Source organism: Podarcis melisellensis, assembly GCF_964234715.1.
Source record: "Podarcis melisellensis genome assembly, chromosome: 3".
In the NCBI taxonomy this organism is placed as follows: domain Eukaryota; kingdom Metazoa; phylum Chordata; class Lepidosauria; order Squamata; family Lacertidae; genus Podarcis; species Podarcis melisellensis.
In genome coordinates, this window is record NC_138530.1 from 51274752 (window position 1) to 51288551 (window position 13800).

Genomic DNA, 13800 nt, shown 5'->3' on the forward strand with positions numbered 1-13800 from the left:
ATATCTTGAGTGATTTCTTGAGTGATATCCTGAGTACCACTTAGGTGGGTCATTAGGTGTGGATTAGTTGCTAAAGTCTTTGTGTCTTGACCTCTTGAACTTTGTGAAGAGTTTTTCTGAGAAGATGGCTGTACTGCACTTAGTTGTGCTCTGGCTTGGCTTCGTGTATAGGGGCGAGCTGTGGTTTTGTGACTCAAACACTGAGATCCTGCTCTGTTCCAGTAACAAGAAGCCGAAAGCACCAGCCTGAAGATGACGAGTGAGACCTCGTCGAAACGTCGCCTAGACACCCCAACTTTTACACGGGAAGACACCCGAGGACACCAAAACCTGCATTCCTGTACCCGTGAAAATCTACGAAAGCATATATATATATATATATATATATATATATATATATATTCCTGCTAATGAGTTAACGGTCAAAACAAATAACACAAGGAACAAATACCACTGTTTCCCAAACAGCCACGCTCTCTAAAGTATGTTTAAATAACTAACCATGTTGGGATTCAGAATTAGACATATTTACAAGCCCAGTGGAATGAAAAAGTAAAAGTGCATCTTTTTCTTTTCAGCTTTCAAATCATGGTGGTTGTTGTTTTTTATACACCTGTACATTATTGAAGTGTACCTTGGTTAGATGTGTGTTTAGCAGAGGGGTGGGCAACCTTGAGGTAATTTTGAAAGCTTTCTACAAGTGATTGGTTCAGATCTCCAGCAAGAGTGATCTGTTTCTCTTCCAGCAGTCCAGACAAAGAGGGAGAACCACCATACAGCCACCATAAAACAGGAAAGCAGAACATGAAACCTCCTTTTTAATTATGAGCCTGTTACAATTCTGGAACTTCAGAGTCAGGGGTCGTTATACATATGGGAATTAGAATAGGCTACATTTGCATTACAAACAGTTATAATTAACTGGTTTGGCATCATCATCACTGTACATAACTTCAAGAAATGGATGGGCAAGTGTGAAGAAATAACCAGTCCTCAATACTCTTCCATCAAGACTCTTTCCTTGTTGCCCTTCCTTCTGCCAGCAAGTGCAGGCTTTCCTGCTCCAACAGGTTTTGGGGAACTAATTGGTTTTAATGAAAGGGCTCATGCTTTTCCTATGTTTTGAGCTATTCTTGTTTTTATCTGTAAGCTGCTTTGAGTCCCTATTAGGGGAAAAGGCAGACATTTTAAAATATAAAATGGTCTCTCCATTGGGGTGTATGGGGTGTTAGAGCATTTTGTGCTCCTTTAGTCCCCATCCAACACTCAGCTCTCACCTGTGGCTCTTAGACGCTGTCAGCATGTGACAGAAGCCACACCCTGGGAATGGATTCAACTGGCTGGCTAAACCAAGTGAGGGTAGCCGATGGGTCTCAAACACTCAGTGAGTTAGGGACTCCCCAAGCTCTGGAGGATTAAGCAGACAGGATTAACAGTGGGTCCAATGTTCAAGAAAGTGGTTTCTACACATGCTGCAGAGGGAAGTGAGGGGCAGATGAGGTCATCAACCCGGGAAGGTGGCTAATCTAGAAGAAGGAAAACTATAATCCTAAACCTCCGCTACCTCATGGGATATCTCCGGGAGAAGAAAAATCTAACCAGTAGACCCTACACAAATCTGGAATGGAGTCTTAAGATGGTTGGATGACATCTTGGATTCCACCTCCTAACAGCTCCTGCAGTCAAGCTGGTACCAAACATATTGCTCTGCTTTCCTTTGAACTACATCAGCAAGGCCAAAGGGGGCAGCCCAGGACCTTCATACACACTGCCAGGGCTTGTGCCACAGGGACGTCACTTCAGTGCTGCTAACACAGCAGTTTGACTTTACCCCTGTCTTTCGAGACAGATAGATGCCAACAACAAAGATCTCTCCATCCCCTCTGCCTTTATTTATTATTTTATTTATTAAATTTGTACACCAGCCTTCAGCCTGCAGATTTCAGAGCAGTTCACAATATAAAAATATGGGACCTTTTCCCACCAGCCATCATCAACTGGACAGTTTTCTGTGTGCAAGCACAGGGAGTGGTGAGTTTTGTGAAACCATGGCTATCAAAGCCCTGCTTCCTCACAACAGTTGCTGTCTTCAGCTGCTCCAATTTCATGCACCGACCTACAGCCCCTGAGCCTACCTTCAGTTGCCAGAAGGGCTTCACGGTAGCTTGGGAAGCAGCAGGGCAGCTAAGCATAGCAGCTGTCGGAAAGCAACAGGAAAACAGAGAGAAGAATTCTAGGGACATGACTGAGTTGTAATTGTGATCAGGTTGATTAGCAAGTCTGCCACACCTGCTGGGACCAGACGTCAGCAATGACTGTTCCCCTACCACACACACACACACACACACACACACACAAGGCTTTGTCCTCTGGAAGCTCATCAGCTTGGTTTTTATTTTTTGTGCAATGTACATCTTTCCAAGGATATCTCACTTAAAAATTTGCATCAGTGATTTGCAGAAGGTTGAGATTCCCCAAAGAATTATGGTTTAATTGCTGTTATTATCTTCATAAAGCTGTCCAGGGTGCATGTGTGTGCTTTTATCCCGTGGTTATTTAAAGCTTATCTCAAAGACATTGATAGCAGTGGAAGGTCTAGTGGAAGACTGCAGTCCTCTGATTTCCACTAGCAGAGTTATGGTAAAAATAATAGGACTCCTAAATCAATCATTGGCTTTCTCTAATTTATGGCATTGTTGTATTTTCAGGCCCAGCCGTGGCATACACAGCACATCATTATGGGGGAAAGCAGTTACTCGATAATATAAAAAAAGATAACTGCAGAGATAGTTAGTGTCAGCTCTCTGAAGAAAAAAATAAAATACTTAGACAACGGGTAGAAAGTCAATATTATAAATTGAAATGACAAAAAACCCCACCCTGAGATGCCTTAATAAAAAAACAAAACACAGCCCCCCCCCCAAGCTTTAAGAGTTCACATTAGTTTTAACAAGTTGCACAATGCAGTTGATTATATGATACATAGCAGAACTTTCAAAAGCGGAATGAGATGTTGTTAGACATCTTGAGAGTTTCGTGGTGGTAGGAAATGCCCAGCTCTTGACAATGGACCCATGTGTTTTGGTGGTACCCAATCACATCCCTCACCCACAGAGTATTTCTGCCAGATGGTGGATCTGCAGTCCACCAAGAGCAAGAACTAGAAATCTAACCACTCAAGTCAAATTTCCATTTGGAAAATGCTTTGAAATTTCATGAATTGAAATTCATTAAATTCATTTCAACATTATGGAAGGTGTTGTATCTACTGCTCAAGCTGTTTTGCTAATGCCTAATGGAGCTGTGTCCATGATGTTCCTTCAAACATGTTGGATGCTTGAGCATTCCTCCAGGCCACCCTTCCTCAACCTGATGCCTTCCAGATGCTTTGATCTACAACTTCCATCAGCCCCAGCCAGCCCAGTCATAGTTTCAGGCAATGATTACCTCAGTTGTTATTCGGGAATGAAACCAGAAAGCTATCTGTGTCCAAATGAGAAGCCGTGATGACTTAAGGGTTTTCATGACCATTCCAGCATATTTGGGACACTTGGAGGGTATGAAACTGCATCACAGCTGCACATTGACAAGGAGCCCTCTGTGACTTCTAAACAAAGCACTTGCTCCTAGACACCCTGCTGTACAATATAAGAAGCCAACACTCTCCATATACAGACCAAAGGGAAGCCACATTAATGAAGATGGTTCTGTTTTGGGAAGCTCTGCATTGCACCTCTTCTAAGCCTAATTTCCATAGGAAATATAGGTCTGCAGCACTTCTGGGAGAGCTTCTGTTTAAGTCAGTGCAAGGCTATGATTTCAAAAGCATTTAGGACTATGCATTTGTTTCTTTTGCTTCTTTACATATACATTCGGATGCACAGATTTTATGGAAATTTGCATCATGGACTCATGCCCTGAGCCCTTTAGGTATTTAACAATGTTCCTTGTCACTACTGGAAGGCGATTTCTGTGGTCACCAGCTGCCTCATCTCAGACGGTGGAGGTATCTGAAGAACAGCCTTTGCCAATCATCTTAACACAGGGGCAGACTGATGTAGGAACTTCAGTACCTAAGGTTGAGTACAAACCACATATTGAAATTAGATTGAAAGCACATTTCCCCTCCCAAAGAATCCAGGGAACTATAGTCCACCCTCTCAGAGAGCTACAGTTCCCAGCACCCTTAAACTACAGTTTCTAGGATTCTTTGGGCTGGGCGTTCATCAGTATGCGGATGATACCCAGCTCTACCTCTCTTTTAAAGCAGAACCAGTGAAGGCAGTGAAGGTCCTGTATGAGTGTCTGGAGGCAGTTGGAGGATGGATGGCGGCTAACAGATTGAGGTTGAATCCTGACAAGACAGAAGTACTGTTTCTGGGGGACAGGAGGCGGGCAGGTGTGGAGGATTCCCTGGTCCTGAATGGGGTAACTGTGCCCCTGAAGGACCAGGTGCGCAGCCTGGGAGTCATTTTGGACTCACAGCTGTCCATCGAGGCACAGGTCAAACCTGTGTCCAGGGCAGCTGTTTACCAGCTCCATCTGGTATGTAGGCTGAGACCCTATCTGCCTGCAGACTGTCTCGCCAGAGTGGTGCATGCTCTGGTTATCTCCCGCTTGGACTACTGCAATGCGCTCTACGTGGGGCTACCTTTGAAGGTGACTCGGAAACTACAACTAATCCAGAATGCGGCAGCTAGACTGGTGACTGGGGGCGGCCGCCGAGACCATATAACACCGGTCTTGAAAGACCTACATTGGCTCCCAGTACGTTTCCGAGCACAATTCAAAGTGTTGGTGCTGACCTTTAAAGCCCTAAACGGCCTCAGTCCAGTATACCTGAAGGAGCGTCTCCACCCCCATCGTTCTGCCCGGATGCTGAGGTCCAGCGCCGAGGGCCTTCTGGCGGTTCCCTCATTGCGAGAAGCAAAGCTACAGGGAACCAGGCAGAGGGCCTTCTCGGTAGTGGCGCCCGCCCTGTGGAACGCCCTTCCAGCAGATGTCAAAGCGATAAACAACTACCTGACATTCAGAAGACATCTTAAGGCAACCCTGTTCAGGGAAGTTTTTAACGTGTGATATTTTAGTGTATTTTTGGTTTCTATGGAAGCCGCCCAGAGTGGCTGGGGAGGCCCAGCCAGATGGGCGGGCTATAAATAATAAATTATTATTATTACTATTATTATTTAAATGTATGGTGTATATGCTGCCTGCATCCCATGATGTGTAGGCCTTTAAAGGCATTTCTATGAGATATATACTACATCTAAAAATCCAGCTCCCTTCCCTGGCACTGTCAACTTACCAGAAGCTTCAGAACAGTATGCGTCAGTCTGGTTTGGCACATAAGCATGTAATTTGTACAAATGGCTCATGAGTTACCAAAGTGAATTTAAAGTGGACGCCATGAATTGTGAGATTTATTTATAAAGGTCTCCTGATGAGGTAAGAATAAGATATCAGGATGTGAGGTAACATGCAAAACAGAGGTTCTCTGCATGAGATGAAAGAAGAATCTTAGCACTAACAAAATGGCAAACAATATGAAAAGTAAACCCCACTGAATTGTTCCTAGGGCTGCATATAAAAAGCATCTGAGTTGGAAAATCTGCCCGTGCAATCCTCTGCAAACTAACCTGGGAGTAACTAACTAACCATGTCTAGGATTTTGCTGTTAGGCTTCAATTCTGCACCTGGTTTCTTGGGGGTAAGCCCCATTGGACTCAATGGGACTTCATTTTAAGTGGGGGTATATAGCATCGCACTGCTAATCTGCAGTTTCTTCTTATTTGGGGAATTCCTTTAAAATTTGCTTCTGTTTGGGTTTTTATTCTTCCCTCCTCACCTTATTGTTTACAATCTCACTTAAAGTGCCCTGTAATTCATGAGGCCCTGCTTGGATTCTTGAAGGTCATTCGGGTCTCTGTATGTAGTCATACAATTCTGTTTTTCAAAGGTCAGCAGGGGGGGGGGGAGCAAAACTCTCCTTTTGGCCTACTCTGGCTCTGGGGTAATCTGATACTCTAGGAATCAATATATTCTCGAGACAGCGTTCCATGGAAAATGTAAACCTTAATGTTATCTGATATTTGGGTTGTACAAACTCAAGCAAATTGCCGAAACTATAATCCCAGGCTGTGAGTCGCTGGTCCAGATCTAATCAGTAACATGCTCTTCTGTCCATCAGCAGCATTTCTGGTGTAGCAGAGGAAGAATGGCTTGTGCGTTACTGCAGTTATGTTTTTAGCTTTAATAAGATGTGTAGAGGACTGAATAATGCTACATAATATTAACAAATTATTAGAGCATTTTAAAGCAAGTAAACTATCCTATACCGTTAGCTCATCTGGGATGGTGATTAGCTTAGTGGTAGAATGCATTCCTGGACTGCAGGAAATCCCAGTTCATTCTCTGATAACTTCCATTAAAAGGATTGCAAGGTTTGGGAAGGCCAGAGAGCAACTTCTACTCAGTGTAGATTGCACTAGCTATGGGGGAAAGGGAGGGGGAGAGAGATGGATAGGGAACTACTGGCAGATTGCTGAATACTGTAAAGCAGATTGGTAGGGATTTTATGAGTGTTTGTGACAAGGAGTGTTTGTGTCATGGGCCAAGGGGAGATGCCTTGGTGAGAGTGGTCAGACAGGGAGAAATGGGACAAGACTGGAGAACTGAAGGGACTCAACCCAGGGGAGGGGACCAGCAGAGTGGGGGGGCAGTGAGCAGAACTCATTGGTGATCTCTGACCCACGGCAAGGGGCTGCATTGTCATTGGATACTCCAAGTGCAGCATCCCAGCTGATCAAACACTGCCTTCAGCACCACCCCTCTGCCAGTAAAGAATCACCTCTTTCAGTGGAGAGACTAAAAGATAAATCTTACAGTGAGATGGTCTCATCGTACCTACCTCCATCATCAAGGACAAGGAGACGAGTGCACCAGCACAGACTGCCTCCTCCACACACTCACCCTACTTGGCAGGCTGCTTGCTTGCCAAGATCTGAGCCTTAGGACATCAGCCACATGAATGAAGGTGCCCACTCTGCTCTTCAAAAGGGGTGCGTGTGGGTGTATCGGGCGAACAGTCATTGCTGATGTCTGGTCCCAGCAGGTATGGCAGAGAGAGAGAGAGAGAGAGAGAGAGAGAGAGAGAGAGAGAGAGAAATGTTGAGTCAACATCTTAGCTTCTGCATAGCCATATACTCTAGAGCTCTGCCATACTTTTTGACTTAGTAATCTGTGACCAGACTTACATTTGGACACTAGCAGATTGTGGAATAAAGCCTTCTGCATGAGTGAGAACCAAGATAGCTTGCAAAACACAGGTGGGTTTTCAGGACAAGAGAGGTGGTGTTCACCTCTTTGGGGCCTATTCAGGTTCTCCTGAATATTCTTCTGAGAGGAAAATGCGGTGGTGATTGTATATAACCCCAGCCAATGATACTGATTCATTAAATGTGTCTATCATGGGAGAATCACTATGCAATGAGAAATGATGATAAACAGTGACCATCAGTCATGACATTTCATCTGTTGACTAGCAATAGGGAAGCTTGAAGAATTCAATAAAAGTCAACTCTGATGCAAACTGACTTGATCTATAGCTCCTGGAATAATGTGTGGATCAGATCATAATTACACTTTGGATTTCATTCTTTGAATGTTGTGGTGAACAGATCTCAACTCAAAAAATGTACCAAAATGTTATTTGAAATGTGTATTTTAGAATGAAATAGGTTATGAATGTATATATTAAGATAAGATACATATCTGAATGCGTATTTTGAGAGACAATGCATTTTTTTGAATTTTTGTGCAGATTGATTCAGAAATGGGATGAAACGGATTTGTTCATCACTAACAGCAATAGCTGTTTCACATGCTGGAAATCATCACTTGATATTGTCATCATTGATGGATGATTTTTCAAGTTCTAATTCATGCAAATTGTGAAGTCATTCGACTTTCAAAAGTGAAGTTCCTTTGAGCTATAAATATAATCAGGCTATCAAAAATAACCAGATGGAGACATTCTTTATCCAAGCAAACAAATACTAGAAAAAACCAGAAACATGCGCATATATATATATGAATATGCATTGAGCACAGTTTGAGGATGTTCTTAGAAACACCTGGCTCCTGCCAATAATTGCATTTGTGGACCCTTGATTGTAAAAATTGACTGGTCTGAAATCTGCTGTTGTAATTATGGTCTTCCATGGTTGCATGGATTCTTAGCAAGCTCTTTCATTTAAAAATGTCCCGCTGAAGTCATTCTTTAAATATTTTCATGCTTCAAAGAGGAAAGTGTCTTGGAGCCAATACTTTTTGGGAAAGGCTACCAGAACGAAGGCTGTGTGATTTCATAATGGGTTGTGCTTCCAGACAGCAGGAATTCAAAAGGTCCTGGGAAGAAGCAGAAACCAAAGATCTGATGAGATGAAAGCATTAAAAAAAAAAACCTTCCAAAGTGGAATAGTTCAATATGTATTCCAATATGTATTCTTTTTAAAGGGGTGCAAAAAAATTCTTGCCCTTACCTAAATCTGCTCTTGGAAACTGAATAGAGATCCCTAAATCAGAACTACTAAAGTTTGGTTTGGAAGGAAGAAAAGTTCAAAGCTAAAATATTTCAGTCATGATGAATTTAAGAAAGGAAGAGTTCAGTATTTTTTCTGAATTAAAGTGAAAATTCACCTGTTTGGGTTTTGTCTGGTTTATTTCTTCTGATAGTGTCCCATTTGACAAGATAGATACTTAAGCAGGGAACAGAAAAAGAACCCACTAGCTGAAGTATTTTTGGCCATCTTCATCAGGCAGAAGCATGACTGCTGCATGCTGAAGATAAGTAGAACATACACGGTAGGCAATGCCTGCCTGCCTGCCTGCCCTACAAGTCCTGGGAAAGACAGAAGGTGACAAGGATCTGTGAGTAGTAGATCTTTGCAAAGCCAATGTGAGAAGTTTAGAAAATGAGGCAAAGCAGAAATACGTGGGGCCATCCCTCCACAGTCAATAGTTTAATTTTCCATAGTCAGTTTACTAAGCAATTGCCATTGACATATCTAACACAGCTACACAAAATTAACTTAGTGATTTTTGTAGTCAAATTGCCCTAAATAAGTTTTCATTTCTCAAAAGTGTACATGTACTGCACTCTTTCTCTCGCTCGCTCGCTCGCTCGCTCTCATTTGTATATACAATGGAACCTTGGCTGTCAAACGTAATCTGTTCTGGAAGACTGTTCGACTTCTGAAACATTTGACGACCGAGATGCAATGGGCGGTTGGCAAATTCCATTGAGAAAATGGAGAAACCCACCTCAGAAGCTGTTTGACTTCCGAGGTGCATTTGAAAGCAGAAGCATTCACTTCCGGGTTTTCAGCCTTCAGGTTCCGAATAGTTTGACTTCTAAGATGCTCAAAAACCAAGGTTCCACTGTATATATAAAGTATATATAAACATTCCAAAAACTGGAATATGCTGTAGATTAGCTTGGAACCAAAAGTCTGGGTAGGATGGAGAATTGTGTTCAGATTCCCCAGCCACAGGGGGTGAAATGCGGAAACAGTAGATTAAAAGTGGGTTTGATTATATGACTCAGAACAGAAGGAACATTGTACAAAATGCCTTGTACGGGTAGAATAAAGGATAGAAGCCACAAACTGTAGATTAAAAAGAAGGCCCCTTTCAGATATCTAAGACACAGAAATGCTCCATCTGGAGCAGGACTCCCCTGTCTTTTACTGTTTGTGATGAAAAAGTAGGGAATGTGCTTGTATATGGAATGCACATGTGAAAAGCACAGAAGGTAAGTTGTGTGGCTCCTGAACACCCCCACCCCACCCCCATGCAAAAGCTTCTAATGCAGTTTGCATTTCTTCATCTGAATACAGTCCCAGACTTTTCAATCTGGAAGGAACTGAAAAGACTGTTTATATGTGCTACAACAGCTGCAAGGATGCTCCTTGCCCAGAACTGGAAAGATGACAAGATACCTACCAGGGTGGATTGGCAGATGAAATTATTGGACTACGCAGAGGTGGCAAGATTCACCAGATAAATCAGAAATCAGGAGGATCAAAACTTCAGTAAAGAAGGGGATAAATTTATATCATATCTGAAAGATCTGAAAGATCACAGTAAACACTTGAACTCTTTGGCAGGTTGTAAATAATTCTTGCAATGATATATTGACCTTGGATACAATGGAGGATTGTAAATTAGATGGACTTATAATATGCAGTTTAAAAAGCCTCCTTCCATGGAGGGGAGGAGGGAATTCTCGAGATTCAGAAGAATCTTGTGTAATTTTTATTATTTGTGATTATGAATATGAATGAATTTGTAAAATCAAATAAAAACTTTAAAAAAAAAGAATACAACAAACACTTCAGGCGTAAGGGGGCAGAGACAGCTAATGATTAGCAAAATTTGCAGACTAACATCTGATGACACCACTGTGTAGATTTCAGCCACTGACCTCAAAGTTTCCAGCACTACTTGCCAATCCCCTGAAACAGAGGTTCCCAAATTGTGGTCTGAAGGCAGCTGCTTTGTCACATGATGCTGGCTCCCTTCTGCATTTTAAACTGGGACATCATATCATCTAAAATTACACCAAACAATTTTTGAATACCTTTTTTACATATAACCAGCTAGCCACTGCCACAACAGCAGTGGGAGTGCAATTATGAAAATGTCCAGGTAGGCATCATGTTTCTCAATACAGTGAACAGATATGAGATCGCTTTCCCCTGCTAACCTTGTAACACCTCAGAAATGGATCAGGGTTCTTTCCCAAAACAGATAATTTCCCTATGCAACCTGAGACTCAAGAAAAGATCAGGAAAGGAAAGGGTGTGTGGGATTTGGTGGAGGCCGAATGAGAGAGAAGCGAAAGAGAAACCAAGAACCCTTTGCCAGATCAGTTTTTATTCCAAGACAGAAGAATTCCAGTACTTGTACATACATACATACATACATACATATATACATACATACATAATTTTATTTGTATGCCACCTTTCCACAGTTCAAACCATGCTCAAGGTGGCTTTCAACATGAAATAATGCGTAACTACAGCATAACAAAAGGTAAAAGGTTAAGGTAAAGGGACCCCTGACCATTAGGTCCAGTCGTGGCCGACTCTGGGGTTGCGGTGCTCATCTTGCTTTATTGGCCAAGGGAGCCGGCGTACAGCTTCCAGGTCATGTGGCCAGCATGACTAAGCCACTTCTGGCGAACCAGAGCAGCACACGGAAACGCCGTTTACCTTCCCGCCGGAGTGGTACCTATTTATCTACTTGCACTTTAACATGCTTTCGAACTGCTAGGTTGGCAGGAGCAGGGACCGAGCAACAGGAGCTCACCTCGTCATGGGCATTCAAACCGCTGACCTTTTGATCGGCAAGTCCTAGGCTCTGTGGTATATCCCACAGCGCCACCCGTGTCCCTTTTAACAAAAGGTAGTCATAAACAATAAATAAAACATTGAAACAATACATAGCCAAACTAAAACATTTCCACATAAATCACAAGAAGATCTAAACTAAAGAGACAAAAAACGTACAGCAAAAACAGCAAACAACATTCCAGCCCAAGAGTCTGTTCAGCAGCCTCAGGTTTTGTAGATGGAGTCAATCCAGATCCCCATTTTTGCAGGCCACATGGGAAAAAAGGCCTGCAAGGCATGGAGCAGGACTTCCAGACTCACAGCCAAGATGGTCTCACCTCGTTCATGGCTGGTTTTTTACTAGGCACCAAGTTTCTTCTTTGAGCATAGCCTGGAAGAAATGCATAGAACCATAGAACTGTAGTGTTGGAAGGGACCCCAAGGGACATCTATTCCAACTCCTTGCAATGCAGAAATCAAAACTAAAGAATCCCAGACATATTACCACCCAACCTCCATTAAAAAAACCTCAAATGAATGAGTGTCCATCACCTTCTGAAGTAGTCTGTTCCACTGTTGAACAGTTCTCGCCATCAGAAAGTTAGTCCCAACATTACCGTAAGTTAGAATCTCCTTTCTTGCCATTTGAATCCATTGGTTGGAGCCTTACACTCTGGAGCAGCAGAAAACAAGCTTACTCCATCTTCCATGTGACAGCCCTTAAGATATTTGAACCTAGCCATCATATTGCCACTCAGTCTTCTCTTCTGCAGGCTAATTCATTAACATCTCTAAATAGGGAATTAGAAGACAGGTGCTAAGGAGGATGTGGATCTTTGAAAAATCCAGTCTGGTGCACTGTCAAGTCTTTGAGGCTGCATTCCTAAAATTGTATTAAAATGCTAGAAAATGCAGCTTATGAGACATAATGCCATAATAAATTAGTCTGTAAGGTGCTACAAAACTGGTTGGTGTTCCTGTCAACCCATCAGCACTTAGTGCTGAAAGTGGGACAGAACGGAGTCCAATGTTGCCTCGCTTTGTTTTAAAAAGACCCAAAACCATCTCCCTTGTTTTCAGATCTGGTGTAACCTAAAGAAAAACCGCCCCACAGCCCTCCTCCATTCCACTTGGAGCACTGAGACAGGGCCAGCCCACCCATGAGGCAAGGTGAAGTGACCACCTCAGGCAGCAGGATCCACAGGGGCTCTAAATCACAGAAGCTGCTCTAATAAACCAGATGCCAGATTATTATGAAGCAGCAGTTAATTTCTATTCTGGAAGATGCTATAATTCAGCCGTTGCTGCACCTTGTTGCACTTAACCGAAAGGCGCTCTGCACATACTCAAGGATGGCTTTGAGCACTTCAGAAATCCAAAGCTGAGAAATAAATCCTAGAACTAAACCCAAATAAACTGGCTCAGATTATGGCCAGTTATGAAAGTGATTTATTTGGAGTAACAAACACCATGAACCTCACATTGAAATATAGTCCCGTTCCGTGGATGCCATGTCCAAACAGGCTGGGATCTTTCAGAAGCCTGAATGGTGATATCATAGACCACAGCCTGCTGAGGAATGCTGTGGGGCGGTTCCAAGGCAATCTTAGACGGGAAGCAGGGCAAATAAAGCTCCCTTTGCATGGTTTTTTGGTAAGGCAGCTGCATGGAGTTCAGCAGGAAGCTCTTTGTACTGCACACTCCGGTCACAGACACAAAGAAAAAGGTCAAGAGCTTCTGCATCTGTATGTGTCATATTTATGTCACCAGGAATCAAATGCTTACAAGGGGAATCTGAAATGAAGCACATGTGCTGCCAATGTGCCCCAGAGAACTAAGAATCTGGAAGGAGCGAAGGTGTGTGTGTGAAACCTCCCCTTGCACTTGGAGAAATTGCACAGCTAGAGAAACAGTGGCTGAGGGGTAAGCTTTCAGCAAGAAGCACAGATGCGTATTCAGCTGTGCAACTTCCATTAAGGCTAATCCCCTTGACAGCCTGCCTTTAAGGATCTAAGAGGGCAAGGCAGCGCAAGTGAGGAAGGGCTATTCTTCTCCACAAATCTTGCAATGGGAAGAGAGGAACAACAGTTGAGTGGTCATCCGAGAGAATCAGGGCAAGAGGCATTAAGATTCTCCAGGGCTGTTGTTAGAAATTATTCTACTTGCCACGATAGATTTAAATACTGAATTTGATCCAATTTGTTGCTTGTGGAATTATTACCCAGATAGGTTTGAAGGGATACGGAATGGTGGAAGTGAGAGATTCTGAAAGTAATGCCAGTTGCGCTCTGGGAACAGGTCCATGGAGAGAACACATTTATTCTATTTAGATTTCTAAATAGCTGCCCCATAAAGTGAAGGAAAGAAAACCCTGCCAGGGTCATAGGATAGGGCAGCTGCAGGG

General features: G+C 42.9%; 1 protein-coding gene across 1 annotated transcript in view; it reads left to right on the forward strand.

Annotated features, from left to right (window-relative positions):
- Positions 1-279: 279 nt before the first annotated feature.
- LOC309366298 (uncharacterized protein) overlaps positions 280-13800 on the forward strand; it is a gene marked incomplete at its 3' end in the record, with an annotated part of 47042 nt that continues 33521 nt past the window's right edge. The window contains exon 1 of the mRNA XM_081904750.1: positions 280-340. The remainder of the gene's footprint in view (positions 341-13800) is intronic.